The 18,044-nt window shown below is 51.2% G+C and overlaps 1 protein-coding gene across 7 annotated transcripts in view; it reads left to right on the top strand.

Annotated features, from left to right (window-relative positions):
* Window positions 1-15,257, top strand: part of LOC309626316 (uncharacterized protein) — a 34,980-nt gene extending 19,723 nt beyond the window's left edge. For 3 of the 7 annotated variants that reach the window (XR_014243111.1, XR_014243112.1, XM_082386894.1), the window contains one exon: window positions 4-15,257. The gene's annotated coding sequence lies outside the window, so the exon portion shown is untranslated. The remainder of the gene's footprint in view (window positions 1-3) is intronic. The other 4 variants (XR_014243113.1, XM_082386897.1, XM_082386896.1 and 1 more) reach the window with 4 other exon arrangements.
* Window positions 15,258-18,044: the final 2,787 nt, after the last annotated feature.

The raw sequence follows: 18,044 nt of genomic DNA, 5'->3' as shown, positions 1-18,044 counted from the left end.
CAGGGCAGACTAGGATGGCCTAGCTGGGGGGCCCTTCAAAGGGCCAAGGAGAAAACGCGGGCCAAGAGACCAGCCTCTCAAACGGGCTTCGAGCTCCAATGACCTTCGCTTACCTTCCCCCCTTTGAAATGTCTGGAAAGCGGAATGGACAGATTTTCTGTCTTCAAAGTTTCCGGCTAAACCTCTTCAAGTTCTTTATTGTTTGGGACTGAGACACTCAGCAATGGTAATGGGTAGTTCCTTTTGTATTTGCCTTGAAAGGCCAAAATATTTTTATATGGCTACAGACAAAGCCGTCTGTTTTAAGATGAACTCTATGTCCGTCGTTTCCCACCGGGGAGATCGTGTATACCGTGTGTGTCTCTGTGCACTCTCGGGTCTTGAAACAGGTTTCTCACGGGGATGGCCATTCACAGGGGTCCACGGGGAAGCACCTGCCCCGCCAAGGGGGCCTGGGGACTCTGACCCTCGTCTGTGTAGGATGTGAGCCCCGGGGAGTGGGGGGTGTTCTGGCTGCACTAACATGTACTCTGCCTGTGCCTGCATCTGCCATGCATATGTGTCAAGGACTGTGGGTTGTGCGCACCTTGGTGGTTAACTTGGTGGGAAGAAGCTGGAAGGTCATAGATACTGTGAATGTTCTATTGTTCTGGTTGGGAGGTCATTTTGCTGGGCTCTGTTACCTGGTCCAAATAAGTGAATGGATGAATAAATGAATGAAGGCATGAAAGAGTGAAGAAACTAATAAATAGGTAAGGAAGTGTACCCTGAAGGAGATCCAGTTTGACGCACAGGAGATCAATAGATAAGTCAATAAAGCATTGAATCAGTATATAAATAGGGCCACACAGGAACAAATGTCAGGTCATCGTGGACTAAGGAACACGTGCAATTCAAGTATATAGCACCTAAAGTTTGCCCATAAAAGAATAAAACCTAGATGAAAGAATGAATAAGAAGTCGAGATGCATAAACCAGTGGTGAGGGTGAGATTATGCGGCCCATCAAAGTGAAAAGATGCAAGAGAAAGGGCACAAATGATTGAAAGGAAGAAGAAAAATGGAAAGACGCAAAATAATTAATAAGAAGGAAGATAACTTTTAAAATTAGGGGGTGAGAAAATATATAAGGAGGACTATGTCAGGTTATTATAAGCCAAGCATTAGGATTAGTCCAACTACATGCTCCAGACATAGAAAAAAAGATAAACAACAGAGGAAGAGTTCAAAAGATAGTTAAAACCGAAAAAGGACCCAGGGGACCAGAGATGAGAGTTAACTTTAACCAAATTTTTCTAACTCTGGGCACACATAAATAAATAAACACTGAAATGGAAGAAAGCAAAAAAAAAAAAAAAAAAAAGGAAAGGATGGGATGAATGAATGAGCAGTGGACATCTGTGGACCCACATGGGAGCATGGCAGGAGGGGTTTTGAGTCCTCCAGTCCTGGGACCTGAGGTCTGTTCCATGAAAGGATTAGAAAAGAGAGAGAATAAAATAAAACATCTAAATAAAAATCAAGAAATATGGAAGAAAAAGTAACAAGTGTTCAGTCCAGGAATACATTAGTGGGTGAATAAATAAACATATAAAAGACGGCAATGCTAGGAGTTGAGTAATAGACTGTCATGAATCAAGGGTTATGGTTAGTCCAATTCTAAAAGCCACAGTACTATCAAAAAATAATAAGTATCTCCATAAACAAGTGAATGAGTATCTAAAGAAGCAAAGACATGATGGCGTGAGGCGGGGAGGGGCCATGGCCACAGGCACTCCTGAGGGGCCTGTTGGAAGGTTGTAATTAATCCCCCCCACTGTCTGGGCACCAAAGATCCAGAAGAATGAAAGAAGACAGATGAGAAAAAGTGAGAAGGGAGGAGATTTGGAAAGCTGCAACAAAAGAGAGAAAGAAAGAGTTAAGAGGTGATAAATGGGTATATTCTTGGAAGAGGGTTAGGCTAGGAGTGATAATAAGGGGCCAGCCCAAACAGTAGATCACAATGGGTCAAAATCTGGGCACCCATTCCATTAGTAGAGGAGTATATACCTAATAAGAAGAAAAGAACAGCAGGAAGGAAGAATGGTATGAATGAAGGAAGGAAGGAAGGAAGGAATGAGACATGGAGCTGCAGGGCCCCAGGATGCCGTTTGCAGGTAACATTAGGATTCATCAGTTCGTGGCACCTGAGCTCCGAAGAATGAAAGAATGCAAGAAAGAAAGAGTGAGAGAGTGAAAGAGAGAAACAGTGAAAATGGGAGAGGAATGACAAATCAGAGATCAAATTAGAAATGAAAAAGGACAAAAGGAGAAAGGTAATATATTAACAGACAGATAGATAAATACATATATAGGAGAGAGCAGTTCTAGGAATAAGAATGAGAGGGGGGCCTGAATCAAGCACAGTGATGAATTCACATCTGGGCTTCTGAGATGGGCCGCCACCCACCCAACCAAGAGGCAGTTCAAAGCTGAAATACATAAGGGAGGACCTCAGTGAGGCCAGGGAGGGGAGGGCCCACTGCTTGTAGATTATCATGTATCCAATTAGGTGCCCCTGCCAGCTAGAAGTGTAAAAACAATCATCAAAAAGAAAGAAAACCTGAATGGATGCATGAATGCATGAATGAAAGAGTGAATGAGAAAAAAGATTTGCAGTGACCAAGGAGGCTGGTCTTGCAGGGGGTGTTAGGATTCATCCAGTCCCTGGTGCCTGAGCTCCAAGAGAAGGAAAGGCAGTAAAAAAAAAAAAAAAGGCTGAAAGACTGGTAGAAAAAAACAATTGAGATTGGAGAAAAAAATAAAACAATTTAAAAAAAGGAGTAAAGAAGGTAATAAATAAGTCATACAGTGAAGTCTGTGAGAAGGGACTGGTTTAGCACAGACCATCCAAATGAATTCAAATCTCTGGCCCCGAAGTTGATAAATAATAAAAACAATCGCATAAGTAAATGCCTGAAGGAATAAATTCACACATTCCATGAGAATGTGAGAAAAAGTTTGAAAAATTGTAGGAGGGACTGGGAGAAAGAAAGATGTAGGAAAAGAAAAGAAAATAGACCTATGGAAGAAGAGGCACTTCCTGGATAAGTACTTACATATAATAAACAAATATTATTCATTAAATACAATCACTAGTAAGAGCTGAGGTTCATCGTAAAGAAAGAATAAGTAGAGGGATGGCTGTGTGAACAAATGAATGAGAAAGATGATTTTGATTAATTCACGTCTGCACCCGAGGCTCACGAGAATAAAAGAATGCAAAAAAGAGAGCGGTGAAGGAGGGGCGTAGACAATTATGACAGGATGGATATTAGCAATAAAAACATATTGAAGGAATAAATCAATACGTACATAAATCTACGAGAGAGAGGGCCATGTTAGAACAAAAAAACGAGAAGGCACCGCGAGCCAGGAATTATGACTGATTCAAAACTGGGCTCTTGAGATAGTTAAATAAATCCTCAACCAAATCACCAGTATGAGGAATTAACAAACAAAAGCGAGCCCCACATGGACCGGTGCTGGGAAGGCTCCGGGAACCACAGATTATGGTTAATCCAATTCTGTGCACCTGAGGTCCATAAATAAAAGAATAAATATTGAAATAAAAGAGTGACAGAAAGAATGAATGGACCCATGAACAACTGAATTAGAAATGGAAATGCCTGGAACGGCCAGGAGCGTGTCGCCCATGGGATTGTCACTCATCTCACTCTGGACACCTGAGGTTCCTAAGAGTGAAAAGATGCAAGAAAAAAAAAAAAAAAAACCATCAGGGAGTCGAAGAAAGAGGTGAGGGAAGGCAAAGTGAAACTAAGTGAAAGAGAAAGGCGGGGTGGGGGAGGGACTAATAAAAAGCTAATGAAGACGTGGGTGTGTCTGGGAGAAGGATGTGTTAGGATTAGGGATGAGGTCATCAATCCTAATGATGGATGAGATCATCCAATCCCCTTTTCTAGGGCAAGGGAGGATGGAGAGATTAGAAAAATAAGAAGTGAAAAAAGGAGAAAGGAAGGATGATAAACCCACAACCAAGGTGATAAATGGTTAGTTAAGAGAGGTTGTCTTAACAGGGATTATAATTAGTTTACATACGTACTCCTTAAATAGATAAATACATCACACCTTTCCAAGAGTAAATGAAAAATAGAGGAAATACCCGACCCAAAGACAAGGCTGCATCTTCCAGCCTTTTATCATCTTTATGTAATAAAATATATGCAATTGAGGTCCATAAATAAAAGAATAAATAGCAAAGTGTAAAAGGCGACTAAAGGCAGGGAAGAAAGATAGCAAAGGCAAATAAACACATGGGCCAATGATGGTTATTTTGCACATGGAGTTTTGACTAATACAATTATTTCCCAGGAGACTGATAAGTAAAAGAATACCCAAAATAAGAAAGAAAGGAAGGGCAAATACATTAGTGCGTCAATGAATGAATGAGTGAATGAATGAGAGGTGGTGCTGCCTGGACCAGGGACATTAAGATGTCGCACGCGGGAGCCTGATTCGTCATCCTTCTGTGCACCTGAGTTTGTAAGAATGAAGGAACGGAAGGAAGAGTGAGAGAGAGGGAGAAATATGAAAGAAAGGAATAAGGAATAAAAATAATGTGTAAACGAATAAATAGGAGAAGGGAGAGCTTCACGAACGAGGGGCTATGATTAATTGAAAGTCATGCTATTGAAGTTGGTAAATAAAGGCGTCAAATCTAAATGAATGAACGAATGAGTGACTGGAAGAAATGGATGAATGACAGGAAGGAAGTGAGGGAGAGAGGAAGGAAGGAAGGAGGGAAGGAGGGAAAGAAGGAAAAAGGAAGGAAGAGATAGTAGGCAGAGAGGGAGGGAGGACTCTTCCAGTTTGGGGTCCCTGGGTTCCCGCCAGCTGAAGGGAGTGGGTACCAGGGAGGGGTGGCTCTTGGCATGTTGTGTGCTTGTTACCTGCACTTTCTTGGCGGGGAGGAGGTGGCCCAGGAGGACCCTTGCCTTGGAGCGCCACTGTCACACCCTGGCTGTGGGGGCCATCTCACTTCATTGCTCTCATTCTCAGTTTCCCCATCTGTAAACTCGGAATGGCATCCGCTGCCCGCTTGGATGGATCGTGGGGCAAATGCTGTCCTGCGTGTTGGCAGTGCCCCGTCTAGAGCCCTGGAGAGGCGGAAGGGCTCAGGCCCCGGGCCCTGCCGAAGGTTGTGGGAACTGGGCGTGGGTCACCTGCGAGGGAGGCTTTTCCCGCCAGGGGGCAGCAGAGGGTCAGGGAGCAGGAGGCCCTGGGGGCTGTGTGGGCCCCGCCTGCTGCGCTGCCCTGGGAGGGGCGCCACTCACATCCAGGGCCTGTGCAGGTGGCTTGGGAAGCGGCCAGTAGGGGCCAGATCACCAGAAATTGTGTTCCCGCAACTTTCCGAAATGTGCCCGGGAGCCCTCCAGCCCCCAGGGTCTTCTACGGGGTGGGCTGCCTTCCCTTCTCAAGTCAGGGGGTCCCGGGGCAGGTGCCTCTCAGCCCGGGGTTTGCAGAAGTGGTCCCAGGATCCCGGGCCCCTCGCCCTGGCCTCCCCAGAGCCCGTTTCAAGGCCTTGCTGTCTTCTCGACTGTTTTCCGATGTACTCTCTGTATTTCGGCAGAAAGGGCGTTTGCACTGTGTGTTGTTGAACTTGTCCTCTCCCCTCCTGACCTGCCTTCCCCCGCACCCCCCCCGCCCCCCCGCCGGGGTTGGGGGCTGTTTGTACTGGCGCTTCCGACCCCAGGGACGCCCTGGTTCTGTGCAGTCTCCTTTCTCTGTACCGGACAGGATTTGTGCACTTGTGTGTTGTGTGCCTGTGTTTGTCTCTAAAAATGAGGACCAGAGTCCCTCTGGACTTCTTGATTCCTATCTGGGACATTAAAAAAAAAAATTGGATGCCTAAAGAGTGCCCTGAGCAGGAGGAGCCCGCTTGGCGGGACCCAGGATTCGAGGCTGGGAGAGCGGGGCGCCCAGGGGCGTCGGGTGCAGCTGGGGCTAGTGTTCCGCCTGGTGGGCGGGAGGTGAGGGGATGGTTCGTGGCAGGGGGGTTACACTCCAGTCGGAGCAGCTTTGGACCCCAGGTGGGGACAGGGAGTGGCCGGCCACAGGCTTGGGGCGGGGCGTAGCTCTACTCCAGGCCGGTGATGATGCAGGTGCGCTGTGAGGGCAGCGAGCTGGAGGCGCAGGAATCAAAGCTGCAGGCTTCGCGGACAGGATGTGGGGAGGGAGGGAGGGGGACCGGGGGCAGCCTCCATGCTTAGAAGGCGGGCCCTGAATGGATGCAGACGGCATCTAGAAGATGGAGGACACGGAATCACGTGTCAGGAGCCCCCCTTCCCTGCCTCCAGTGCCACGTGTCTGGGCCACGTGAGCAGGGCCTCGTGGGCCTGAGGTGGCGCTGGGGCTTCAGGGCTCTGCACACTTATTAACCCTGAAGACACCTGCTCAGAGAGGGTCTCCAGAGAGCCCCCCAAACAGCCCAGGTGTCATCGTGTGGACCGGAGTGGGGGTGGGAGGGGCTTGGGGCAGGGAGAGCCTGGGAGAGTCTTTCTGAAGAAACCTTGTGTGGTTTTAAAAGTCAGCTGAGGGTCAAGAAGACTTAGAAAATATTGGGGAGAAGTGGGGGGCCACGGCCATGTGCACAGAGGAAATAGGGACAAGAGCAAACCTCTCGGGGAGCCTTCTCCCCAGGTCCGAGGGGCTGTCGAGGGGTCACATGGATGGAAATGGGCTGGTGGGAGAATGCCCAGGGGGGAGGGTGGGTTGGGATTGGATGAGTTCTGTCTGTTTAGGAATGTTGAGGGCCTGAGGGTCATCGGGTCAGAGCTCTTAAGAGTTTGGGATCCAGCATTCTAAGGGTCTCCAGTTCTGAGATGCTGAATTTCAGGACAGGGTTCCGAGGGCTGTAGAGCCGGGGGTGGAATTTCCACATGGGCCCCCATCCGGTTCTGTCCATGCCCGATCCATGAGGTCCAAGATGGGATCTCAGCACTCCTCTCTGATCAGGGCTTATCTCAAGTGTGTGTTTCTTCTTCTCACTTTTTTAAAAAAAGACAAATTTTGTCTGTTGACTTTGACCTTTGCATGCACCCCTTGCACAAATCCTTCCCCTGGTGACACCAGGAGCTACAAGTCTCCTTGGATTTCTGTACAACTCCCAACTCCCTCCTCAGGAAGCTTGGCCTCGGGGCTGGCCTTCCAGAGGGTGGAGGACGGAGGCTGGGCCTCTGGGGCAGATGGGCCAAGGGCTCCCTTGTGATCCTAATGTAAATGGTGTGGATAGCACATGACCTAGAGCAGAAGATCACCCATCATTCGACATGTCACCCATCTTTATTTCTTCCCTTCAAATTCCTGTTTATGAGCACACTTTTTTAAAATGGACATCTAATTTTTTTAAATGAGCGTTCATTTTTTAAGCCTAATTGCCATTCTTCACCACATACACTTTTTTTTTTTCTTTTTTTTACATCTTGCCTTTTCCACTTAATATTCCGTCGTCAACATTTTTCTTTCTTCCATAGACTTCATCACGTCACTGGCTGCCTTGTGTCTCATTGAGCGGCTATGTCAATCATTCACCACATCAACCTGCTGTTGTTACTATTGCTATGCATAATTCCTCTTTTTTTTTAATGTTACAAATTATGCCACAGCTAATGGCTTAGAACATCCACTTTTTTTTTTTTTTTTCATTCTTACGAATTATTTTCCCACACCTAGAAATGATCGTTGTTTCGTGGTATGTCAGTTTCTCCTGCTAGGCTGTGAGCCCCTTAAGGGCAAGAAGCTTGTTGAATTGATCTTTGTATCTCTAATGCCTGAAATGTTGTCGATGCTAAATGTTAGACGAGAGGATGGAAGGATGGATGAAGATGTGAGTGAGTGGTTGGTTGGCTGAGGAGGAGAGGATGGAAGGATGGATGGAGATGTGAGTGAGCAGGTCAGTGGTTGGCTGAGGAGGAGAGGATGGAAGGATGGATTATGATGTGAGTGAGTGGGTCAGTGGTTGGTTGGCTGTTAGAGGAGAGGATGGAAGGATGGATGAAGATGTGAGGGAGCAGGTCAGTGGTTGGCTGAGGAGAGGATTGAGGATGGATGATGATGGGAGTGAGTGCGTGGTTGGTTGGCTGTTAGAGGAGAGAAGGGAAGGATGGGTGAATAAAAGGATTGGTGAATGAACAAATGAACTTCTTAGGGTTGAGTTTCTTGAATGAAGGGCCAGGAATTTTTGTATGAATATTGACTAATAGCAGAAGGCTTACAGCATTTTATAATGTCCAGCGATGTATTAGCATTTTGTTATGATATTGCTAGTTTATCTCTGTTAAAAAGTGTTTTTCTGTCATTTTAACTTGCATTGCTTTGATTACTAATGACGGTTGAACATTTTCACATGTGTTTGTTAAAAAATTGCATTTTATCTTCTGTGAACTGTTTGTCCAAGTCCACCGGGTCATGGCTTTGTGATGAGACTGTGAAGGATGGAACGAGTGTCCTCAGGAAGTAGTGAGCCCTTCCTCACCGGAGGCATTTGAGGGGCAGGCCAGGCAGATACGCGGTGAGGGTGGCTTTAAGGAGATTCAATCAGTGGGAGTGGGGTTGGCCTAGATGACCCTTCATTTGACCTTAGGATTTTTTCTTCTTCCTGGGAAATGGGCATCTTCCCTTTGTCAGCCCAGCAGTATCTAAGGCACATCCCCCTGGTGGGCTTGTGCATTAGTGATTGACAAACTCTAACCTCACCCTCTATAACTCTTGTGGGGCAGGACTATCTCTTTGATCCTCCAGGGTCCAGACAACTGTGCTACCATCTTGTAGAGTTAAGTGGTGGACTTCCCACCCGCCCCCCTTCCCCATTTCACCTTGAGGAGGACGAGCCCCTGCACCTCCATTTGCCACCTCTCAGCGCAATCAGCTGAGGCGATCAGCTGCCGTGTACGTTCCAGGGGTCCTGTGAGCAAACGTCCCCTAGGCCTGCGTGTTGGTCTTTGGGGTTTAATTGATTAAGGGGACATGTCGGATCAGGTCTGATAGTGAATCCTCCTTCAGAAATGGGACAGTTCAATTCCGTGAGCCAAGGAGCAGAATGGACCCCATGTTCTCCTCGGGCTTCCCCTCATGGTCCACCCCAAGGCTAGCCGGGGCTCAAAGGTCACTGTGGCCATTCGGGGAGGGCACGTGACCCAAGGAGGGCTTGCCCCTGCTTTCCAGAACACCCTCTGCTCTCAGCCGAGGGCCGCATCTTCCCACTGACCCTCTACTATAGCACCGAGTGCTGTTTGCCTGCATCGGAATTTCTCACCCACATGTTTGCCCCAGCATCGAAGCTTGGGAGGCCAGCGATGATTCCCAACGTTATTTTGATCCATCCATCCATCCATGCATTTGGCCTACGTCTCTTGACCTGGTGCTTTGGCCTTTCCCTTTCCTGAAAGCAAACCTTTTCCTCTTGGGCAGGCTGTGTAGTGCCATGGGCTGTGGTTATGAAGTGAACGCCCTTATTTGTGGCTTCTTCCTCCGGGGTCACTGCTCTGAGCACGTCCCAGCTGGATGTCATCTGCCACCGTCACCCACACGGCTTCCTTCCCCATGGCGCTTTCCCATGCATCACACAGCGTGAGGGAACCAGGGCCAGGGTCCGAGAGCGGCCCCCCTCCCCCGCCCGTGAGCGGAGATGTCCCCCCCAGGCCACCCTGCCTGGTGCATGGTCCCTGCCATGAGCTTTGCCCTCAGCCTTTCAGCTTCCTCCCACCAGATGGCAGTGGTTGTAACTCATCCCTTCATTCTTTCATCCCTTCATTCGTTCACTCAGTCCCCAAACATTTGAAAAGATCCGCCGGTGCTATACTAGAGCTGGCTCACGGGACGCATTCCGACCATCCCCTTTCGAAGGAAAAGATGGGCATGTTTGCCAGGGGCCATGTTTGTGTGTCAGTAACAAGGCGGGACCCTTGATTTAGCTCCCACCCCTAGACCCGAGTTCTGCGGAAAGTTTGATAGCCCTCTCTGACTTTGTTCCTCCCCAAACTAAGTTGATTAGTAATCAGCAAACCGTGTTCCTTGGTGCTCAGAAATCATAGCCCGTAGCCTCAAGAGGCCAGAATGAGAGCTGGGGTGGGGGGGTGGGGTCTGAAACGAAAGGCTGATTCTGGCCGTGAGCAGGCTTTCAAGTCATTAGAACACCCTGATCTTGCACAAAGGGGAACTTAGAGTCATTCCTGCCCCTTTGAGATTTGCTATTTCTGGGGTCTATTTAGAAAAAATTGGGGAAGATGATTGCTTGCTTGGATGGCAAGGATCGTGCCCCATGCGGGGTCTGCACAGAACAATCTACTGGCACAACAGGGCATCCGAGGCACACAGCGCTTGGCGAACCCTGGATGCAGGTCCCAGGGCCAGGTGGCATCCACCACCGCGCCCCCATCTCCAGCTTAGCTCACTGCTACCTGCTTGGGACAAGGCGTAGATCTAGGGGCTCTACTGAGAATTCTGTATTTGATTTATTGCCTTGGACAGTGGGGGTGGTCGACAAAGCCAGGACCCTGGAGCTGGACAAACGTGTGGTTTAAACTGACGGTGACAGCTTGAGTCTGTCTCCTGGGGAGATCATGGCACCCACCTCGCAGGGCTGTTGTGAGGATTGATGTAACTAGGATTTGGAACTGTGATTCTGAAAGGGTGTGCGCGTGCCCCCAGGGGTGGGCTGGGGGCGGGATGACAGGCCGGGAGGGGCAGCCTGATTTGGGCAGGTTAGTGGGAAATCTTTTTGTCAAACACGCAGTGGGTATTGTGGGAACGAATGCTAAATTTGTATGGCGTTCGAAGGTTAGGTAGTTGTAATTTTGGCAGGAACCTTCATGCTGGGTAATGACGACCCCTTTGGGCAATGCCCTGGACCCCCTGGGGTACACGTTCACACCTGTCTCCGGAATCGGAATCGGTTGGAAGGCCCCATCTGTGTCTTGCCTACCGCTGTGTCTGGCCTGTGGGCGGCACTTATCCTTCACGAGAGACCCCTCCCAGCAGTGTCCTCCCCCCAAAATATTAGGCACCAGCTGTCAAAGACACTACACCTCTCCCCACTAATGTTCCCTCTCCCCATTCACAACATTTGGGCTCAAATGTCAGCAGCCTGGGTGCCTAACACAGTACCAGGCCAGTGGTAGGGGGGTCACCTTCCATTTCCGTTGAAAGGATGGATAGGTAGATGGTCAAATAACAAAATTGTAACCCATGCAAGCGACGGTTGTTTATAACCTTTACTAAGAGATTGTATTTTGTTCCTAATTAACCTGTTAACAGTTGTTGTATCTTATGGACTTTTGTATGATGTGTGTTGTTCGAAAACCAGGACTCTTGCTTCGGGTGTCACTTGATGGAACTTTCGCTGTCCGATTAATGAGTCAGTGTTTTGTATTAGAAATGAGAATCCGGGGGGCGCTTAACTAACTGTGTGGTGTTGGGCAAGTCACTCCTCCTTCCTCTCTGACCCTCGGTCTCCTTTCCTCTAAGCTGTGGGTCACCAGAAAGCTTACCTCACAGGGTTGTTGTGAGGGCCCAGGGCTGCTAATGAAATGCTGGCTGTCACTGAGAATGGTTGCGTGTTGGGGGCTGTCTGGAAGGGAACAGGGAAGCCTTTCCTAGTTCCAAGTGAATAAAAAGTCAGCCTTGACCTTATGCTAAGATTGTTATTTCCAACAGTCAGTGGGATGTGTAAGGCAGAGGCCCAGCAGTCTGCAAGCGTTTAGCGATGTGGGCCCAGGGTAAATATTGGTTTGGTTAATGAGTGATGGCTTTTTCCCTTCCTCGGAGCCTCCCTTCCTCTCCCCTCGCATCCTGGGCTGCTGCTTGTTGCGTGCAGGGTGACTGCTTTGGGTTTGTCCTACCTGTCGCTGCCTGGCCTGTGGAGGGGCTTCTGCAGACGTCTGTGGGTGCCCCGGGGTGTTTCTTAGGGAGGAAGGCAGGGGGACAGTTTCGAGAGAGCCCGAGCAGGGTTTCTGGGTAACATCTTTAGGGACTAAAACACCTTCTTCTGCCTTTTAAGGGAAAGGCCAGTGCTCCTAATTTCCTCCACCCGCTTCCTTCTTTCCCTGACTGTAAGGTAAACAAATGAGTCTTCAGCCCCCTCCATGGGCCTGGAACCAAACTTGGGGCTGTTCCACGCCCACAAGCTCCCTGCTTGATTGGCATGTGGGCCCATTTTACAGATGAGGAAGTTGAGAATCAGGGACAGTGGAGTGTCAGAGCCAGGACTGAACAGTCTGCCATGAAAAGCCAGGGGGCACTCTTTCCACTTGGCCAAACAAGCCCTCCCAGTTACCGTGGCCAGCCTCTGCCAGCCCAAGTGTGCCCCAGTGTGTCTCTGTCCCCACCACACACCTAGCAGTGCTCCCGTGGAGGTCACGCTCTCCAGAGCTCAGTGGGACCTGGAAACTTGGCCGAATTAGATACTGCCCTGCTCTGGAGGAAGTCCCAGGAGACACCCCTGCAGGGGTCATTTTGGATCAGGGGTCTCCACGTGACCACGGAATTCCTTTCCTGGCCCTTGTCTCACGTGTGTGGGACATCAGAGTTCTGCTAGAACATCCCAGATTCCATTCCAGGTGGGCTTGAGCTGGGGATCTCGTTGAGTCCCTCCCTCCTGATCCCTCCCTCTGTGGAAGCCTCACCACCCTCCTGGTTCGGCCTCTGCCTTTCACAGCTGCAGTGGGCTGTGTCTGCACCATGGCCACCCCATGTCCCTGAGAATGTGTCTGAAGCTCCCGAGGGGCGGGCCCCATGCTAGGAACAGGTTGATAAGGTCCCCCTCCCGGTAGACTGTGGGTCTGTGTGTGGGTGTCTGCTCCCTGATGGACCTCGGTCCTGTGTGACCCGGGGGGAGGGACTTTCTCAGGTGCCTGGTGTTTTCAGGGCCTCGTCCTCTTGAGGGGGGCAGGCCTGGGTCCCCGCCTCTGGAGGGCAGGTAGAAAGTCGAAGCTCAGTGAGGTCGTGCCTAAGCAGCTATTAGACCCCCTCCCTGACTCTGAGACCTATGCTTCTCTGACCCTCACAGCCCTGCTGTCTACAGTAGTAGGTGCCTAATAGGTGCTCGCTGACTGATAAGGCAGGGTTTTAGTGGATGTGAAAAGCTGAATTGACTGTTGGCTGATGTACATGTTGAATCTGCATGCGTTTCTGTAAGAGAAAAAGGTGTGTTTTCTTGGCAAAGACTCTTCAGGGCAAATCCTGAGGGTCTTTGTCTGCGCTGGGGGCTCACCCCAGGGGGTGCAGCCCAGAGGGCGGCCGCCGGACGGACCCTCCTGATGGAAATAGCTGTCTTCTGAACATTGTTGGAAATATTTATATCTAGAATAAAACTTTATTTGGGCTAAAATGTACTCCTATGTGTAGTGGTCCAAGTGATTTTTTTTTTTATTAAGTATAGTCGATTTACAATACTGTGTTCATTTCTTCTGTACAGCAAAGTAACTCACTTATACATATATATACTCTTTTTCATATTGTTTTCCATTATGGTTTGTCACAGGATATTGACTGTAGTTCCCTGTGCTATATACAGTAGGTGGTCCAAGTGATTTTGATGACGTGGCATTTGGCAATTCCCAAGTGGCAGAGGTGCCCTGGTCCCGCCCACACCCTCTCTGGGCCTCAGGAGCCCTCGCCCTTGGGGAGGGGAGGTCTTTTACCTGAAAAGTCTTTGTCCTCACTATTGGTGACAATCAGCATTAACCTGTAAGGCACATGCCCAGTCTGGGATGCAGCCCTGGTCAGCCAGCAAATGAGGGGGGGATCGGACCCCAGACCTTGATTTCTTTCTTCTCCTCTCGCCCTCCTCCCCACCCCCTCAAGCTGAGGGGGTGGGGCACTTACCCATTTGAGTTCTGGTTCTGGCATCACCATTTGCCAGCGTAGTGGCCTTGGGAGGGTTACTTGGACCACCCTGAGCCTTGGTTTTCACCCCTGTAGAATGGGTACATAATGACAGTGTCCGCTCCGGGGTTGCTGGCCTAGTGCCTTGCTGCACTCCATATATACTGGCTCTGAGATCAAGGTCTGGGGCTCGAAGCCACCTAAGCACCTTTATGTGTATGTGGCCTGGATGAGTTTGCTCACCTGTAATCTGGAAATAGTCACATCTACCTGGCGTGGTTATTGTCGGATTCAATGAGATTGTTCATGTGAAAATAAATGCTTTGTTACCCGGCCTCCCAGTTGGGGCTGGCCACAGCACCCTGCAGCCTGTGGGCCCTGGTCACGGAAGCCCTGGGCTTTCTGGAACTGCCAAAGGGGGGCTGCAGGGCGGAGTGGAGGGCGTCAGGGGAGCACCCGGCCAGCTTTGGAGGGACAGCGAGGGAAGGAAGGGTTTGCTTTTCAATACAGAGATGTAGCAGGTTCAGAGGGGAGGGGATTGAGGTCCAAGTGGGCAGGATCAGGGAGAATTTTTAGAAAGAGGAGGAAGCTGATAGTTTAGAAAACGCCCAAGTTTAATTGGCAACAAGTTGGATAGGAGAGCTGGGGTGGTTTTTAGCAAGGCCAAGCGTTCTAGATTTGGGTGAGTGAGGTGAGGACCATCAGAGGTTCCTGGTGCAGGAGGGTGTGATGCTTCTGGAAATCTCTGCAGGAGGAGGAGACCGGGTGTGGGATGCCAGTGTTGAGGGGCGCCAGGTGGAGGGCAGGGGCTAGTGGCTGGGTGCTCACCTCGCCCCCATGGCTGCTGGGGGCCAGGGCCCTCTCCCCACGTGGTCCAGGCCCCCGAGCGACCCGTCTCCTAACTCTCTCTCTGCTCCTTGCCTCCCACGTGCCTGTGTGCATGAGAACTCTTGTCCGCCAGTGAGCCCAGGAGCGGGTGGCCTTCATCAGCACCTGTGTCTCTCTCAGCCTCCACAGCCACGGGGAGACCTGCACGCACGCGTTCCCATGGGACAGGCCGGACCCAAAGACTCTGGACCCGGGCCACTCCCCTGCATGGAGGGGCGTGTCCTCCCCGCCTCCCCGCCCTCTGACTGATGGACTTCACTGATCTGAGTGTCAGACACGCGGGCTGGACCCCTCCCCACCCCTCATGAACCCTGAGACTTGGGGGAGCGCCGAGCCTCGCTGTCCGCACCTGTGAAATGGGATCGCACACCTACCTCACAGGGCTGTTGTGAGGAGCATGTGACGCGGTCGGAAAGTGCCCTCCCGGGGGCTTGGCACACCCTGTTGTGCTCTCAATAAATGTGTTTCTTGCCTTAACAAAAACAGTGATGGATGTGCTACTAATCTGAGGAGGGGTGAATGTCGGGATGCTGTCTGGCTGGGGGCTTCTCCTCCTCTCGGGCCCGTCTGATGGGAGGGGCAGGGGAGCCAGCTCCGGTCCCAGGAAGCCACCTGTCTGTCCCCTACCCACTGGATACTCGAGGGTGATGGGATGCCCAGGAGCAAAGCTGGCCTGGGGGGATCCTGAGACGGATGCATGTTTGGATGAACTAACCCGGGCAGGTCCCCCTTCTTCTAATGGTTTTAGGAAGCCAGGTTTCTTTCCAGAAAGGAATATAGACAGGAGGTGGAAGAAGTCTGAGCTGGTCCCTGGAGCCCCGGAGGGGCTGCCCCCAGGGCTGCGACTCTTCCCCCGGCCCCCGCTCCTCACATATTCCCAGGGCCCTGGTGGGGGGCCTGGGAGAGCAGTCATCCTGCTTAAACTAAAGGGGAGCGGACGGCTGAGCTTGTTCCGGTCCAGGCTGGCTGCGACCCGGGCCAACACTCATTCCACGAGCTGGCTACTGAGCAGGCCCTGAGGCACCACAGAGGCAGAGCCCGAGATGCAGCCCCTGCTCCACTGGCAGGGGCGCCCAGCTCAGGAAGCTCAGGCTGTTGGCCAGCAGTGTGTGGCTGGGGCCGAATGGGGACAGAGGGGAGCAAGGGCAAGGGGAGCTTCGGACTCGAGTCCACGAGGAGTCCTGGGGTCAGCACGCCTGGCTTTGCTGGAACAGATGAGCTGGACACGCAACCAGTGGGAAAGAGAGGCTGACCGCTGCCACTGCCACCGCCAATGCCATTGTCAACGCCAAAGCCGTGACAACCACCACCACCACTACGGCCATCTCCTCCTCCTCTTTCTCCTTCCCCATCTCTCCTTCCTCTTCTTCTACCTTCCTCCTCCCTCCTCCTCTTCCTCCCTCCTCCTCTTCCTTCCTCCTCCCCTCCACTCCCCACAGGGAGGTGCCTCAAGGGAACTACAGGCAAGTCCAGCCATGATTGCACGGGGCTGAGCATGGCTCCTTTGCAGAGAGAAAGAACCACCTCGGGGACCATGGCCACATCTCAGCCAAGGAGACTTGACCCCAGTCCCTGATCAAGATGGAGACATGGATGGTGCTGAGTGAGGGTCCAGGCAGCACTGAGATGAGAAGAAGACAACCTCCAAGTGTGCTCAACTGGATGAGTCCACGGCCAGCCAAGGGGCAGCCGAGAGTCCAGGAGAGTCCTGCGTCAGGGCCCCCAGCCTCTGATGAAGCTTGTGCATCCAAATGAAAGTCCCCTTGATGTTCCAGAGCTGAGACCCCAGCTCTAGCCTCTGATGAAGCTCAGATGTCCATGATGAGGGGCCCCCTTGATGTTCCAGAGCTGAGACCCCAGCTCCAGCCTCCAGTGAACCTTGGGCATCCGGAGGGAGGGCCCCTGTGATGTTCCAGAGCTGAGACCCCAGCTCCAGCCTCTGATGAAGCTCAGATGCCCATGATGCGGGGCCCCACTGATGTTGCAGAACTGAGACTCCAGCTCTGGCCTCCAGTGAACCTTGGGCCTCCAAAATGAGGGCCCCCTTGATATTTCAGAACTGAGACCCTAGCTGCAGCCTCTGATGAAGCTCAGACGTGCAGAACTGCTGAGAAAGCCTCAAGGCCATGGGCTTGCCTGGGCACGACTGGGTGTGGCCAAGGTTTGACTTGACCGGAGGTGGCAGAGGAGACTCTGCTCTCCGCGCACGGCCTGCAGCTCTCTTCACTAGCAACACTGGAGGTACTGAACCCCGCAGGAAGTTGGGTTCCAGATGCATAAGGAGAGATGTGGAGCAGGGGCTGCTGGCCGGAGGAAGAGTGTTAGGAAGAGGCTGGCAGCAGAAGCCATGGATTGTGGGCGGGGCCCTGCTGACGGAGCCTGCCCGTGAGTGTGTATCTCGGCAGCAAAGTGCCGTTTTATGCCTTTTAGTTGTGCCGGACTCACGGCTGGCTGCACACCAGACTTGACCCACGGGGCTGCCAAGTTGGCTGGACCCTGGAATGTAACCCAAGCTCGTTTCTGCGGCTTAGCTCCTCTCCCAGGGGAAGGTGCTAAACGCCCACTCGCCAGCCCGGCGTGAAGCCACGACCTCGGGGCTGGTCAGATCTGGTTGCCTCTTTCCAGCAACGGAAGTTCGCTGAGGTTGGGACTGAGACGGGGCCAGGCCATCGCGATGGGTGGTGCAGATGGCATGGACAGCAAAGGAGGCCCCCAAATACACAGGGACATGATGGCAGCTTCCCAGATGCAGCTGCATTTTGGGCTGGGACCCTGCCCCGAGCACCTTGAAGGTCATTGTGGCCCTTCAGACATTGGGTTGACACCAGACTGTCCACTAAACTGGAGAGAGATGGCAATTAATGAAATAAGGCTGAAAACATTGCCTTGCTCAGGAACCGTAAGAACGTCGTGGGTTGACACAGTTGAAGTGATGAGAAGTGTCAACATTGGGAAGAGAGAATGCTGAGTGTGATTCTGGATGTGCTGACTTGGAAATCTTTAGACTGGGAGGTTCTGAGAATCTGATACCATCATTTATGCCATTCAGACATAGCTACAATAATATATCCCAGAAACTGACTTATTTTCTGCAGTTGGAGTCTGCAGGAAAAGGGAGCAGCTAGCAAGCGTTCTTGAAAAACACATCCTAACGATGCCAACATCATTTTGGTGATATTTCCTGGAAATTCATTCGAATTTGAAACTATGCACACAAAAACTTTTATGAGTAACTGGAGCTCGAGACCTGGGAAGGAATGGAGGAGAAATGTCCTC

The sequence above is a fragment of the Balaenoptera borealis genome (genome assembly GCF_965194805.1).
Source record: "Balaenoptera borealis genome assembly, chromosome: 3".
Classification (NCBI taxonomy): domain Eukaryota; kingdom Metazoa; phylum Chordata; class Mammalia; order Artiodactyla; family Balaenopteridae; genus Balaenoptera; species Balaenoptera borealis.
The sequence above is the reverse complement of the archived record's forward strand: the minus strand, read 5'-3'. Positions and strand labels throughout refer to the sequence as shown.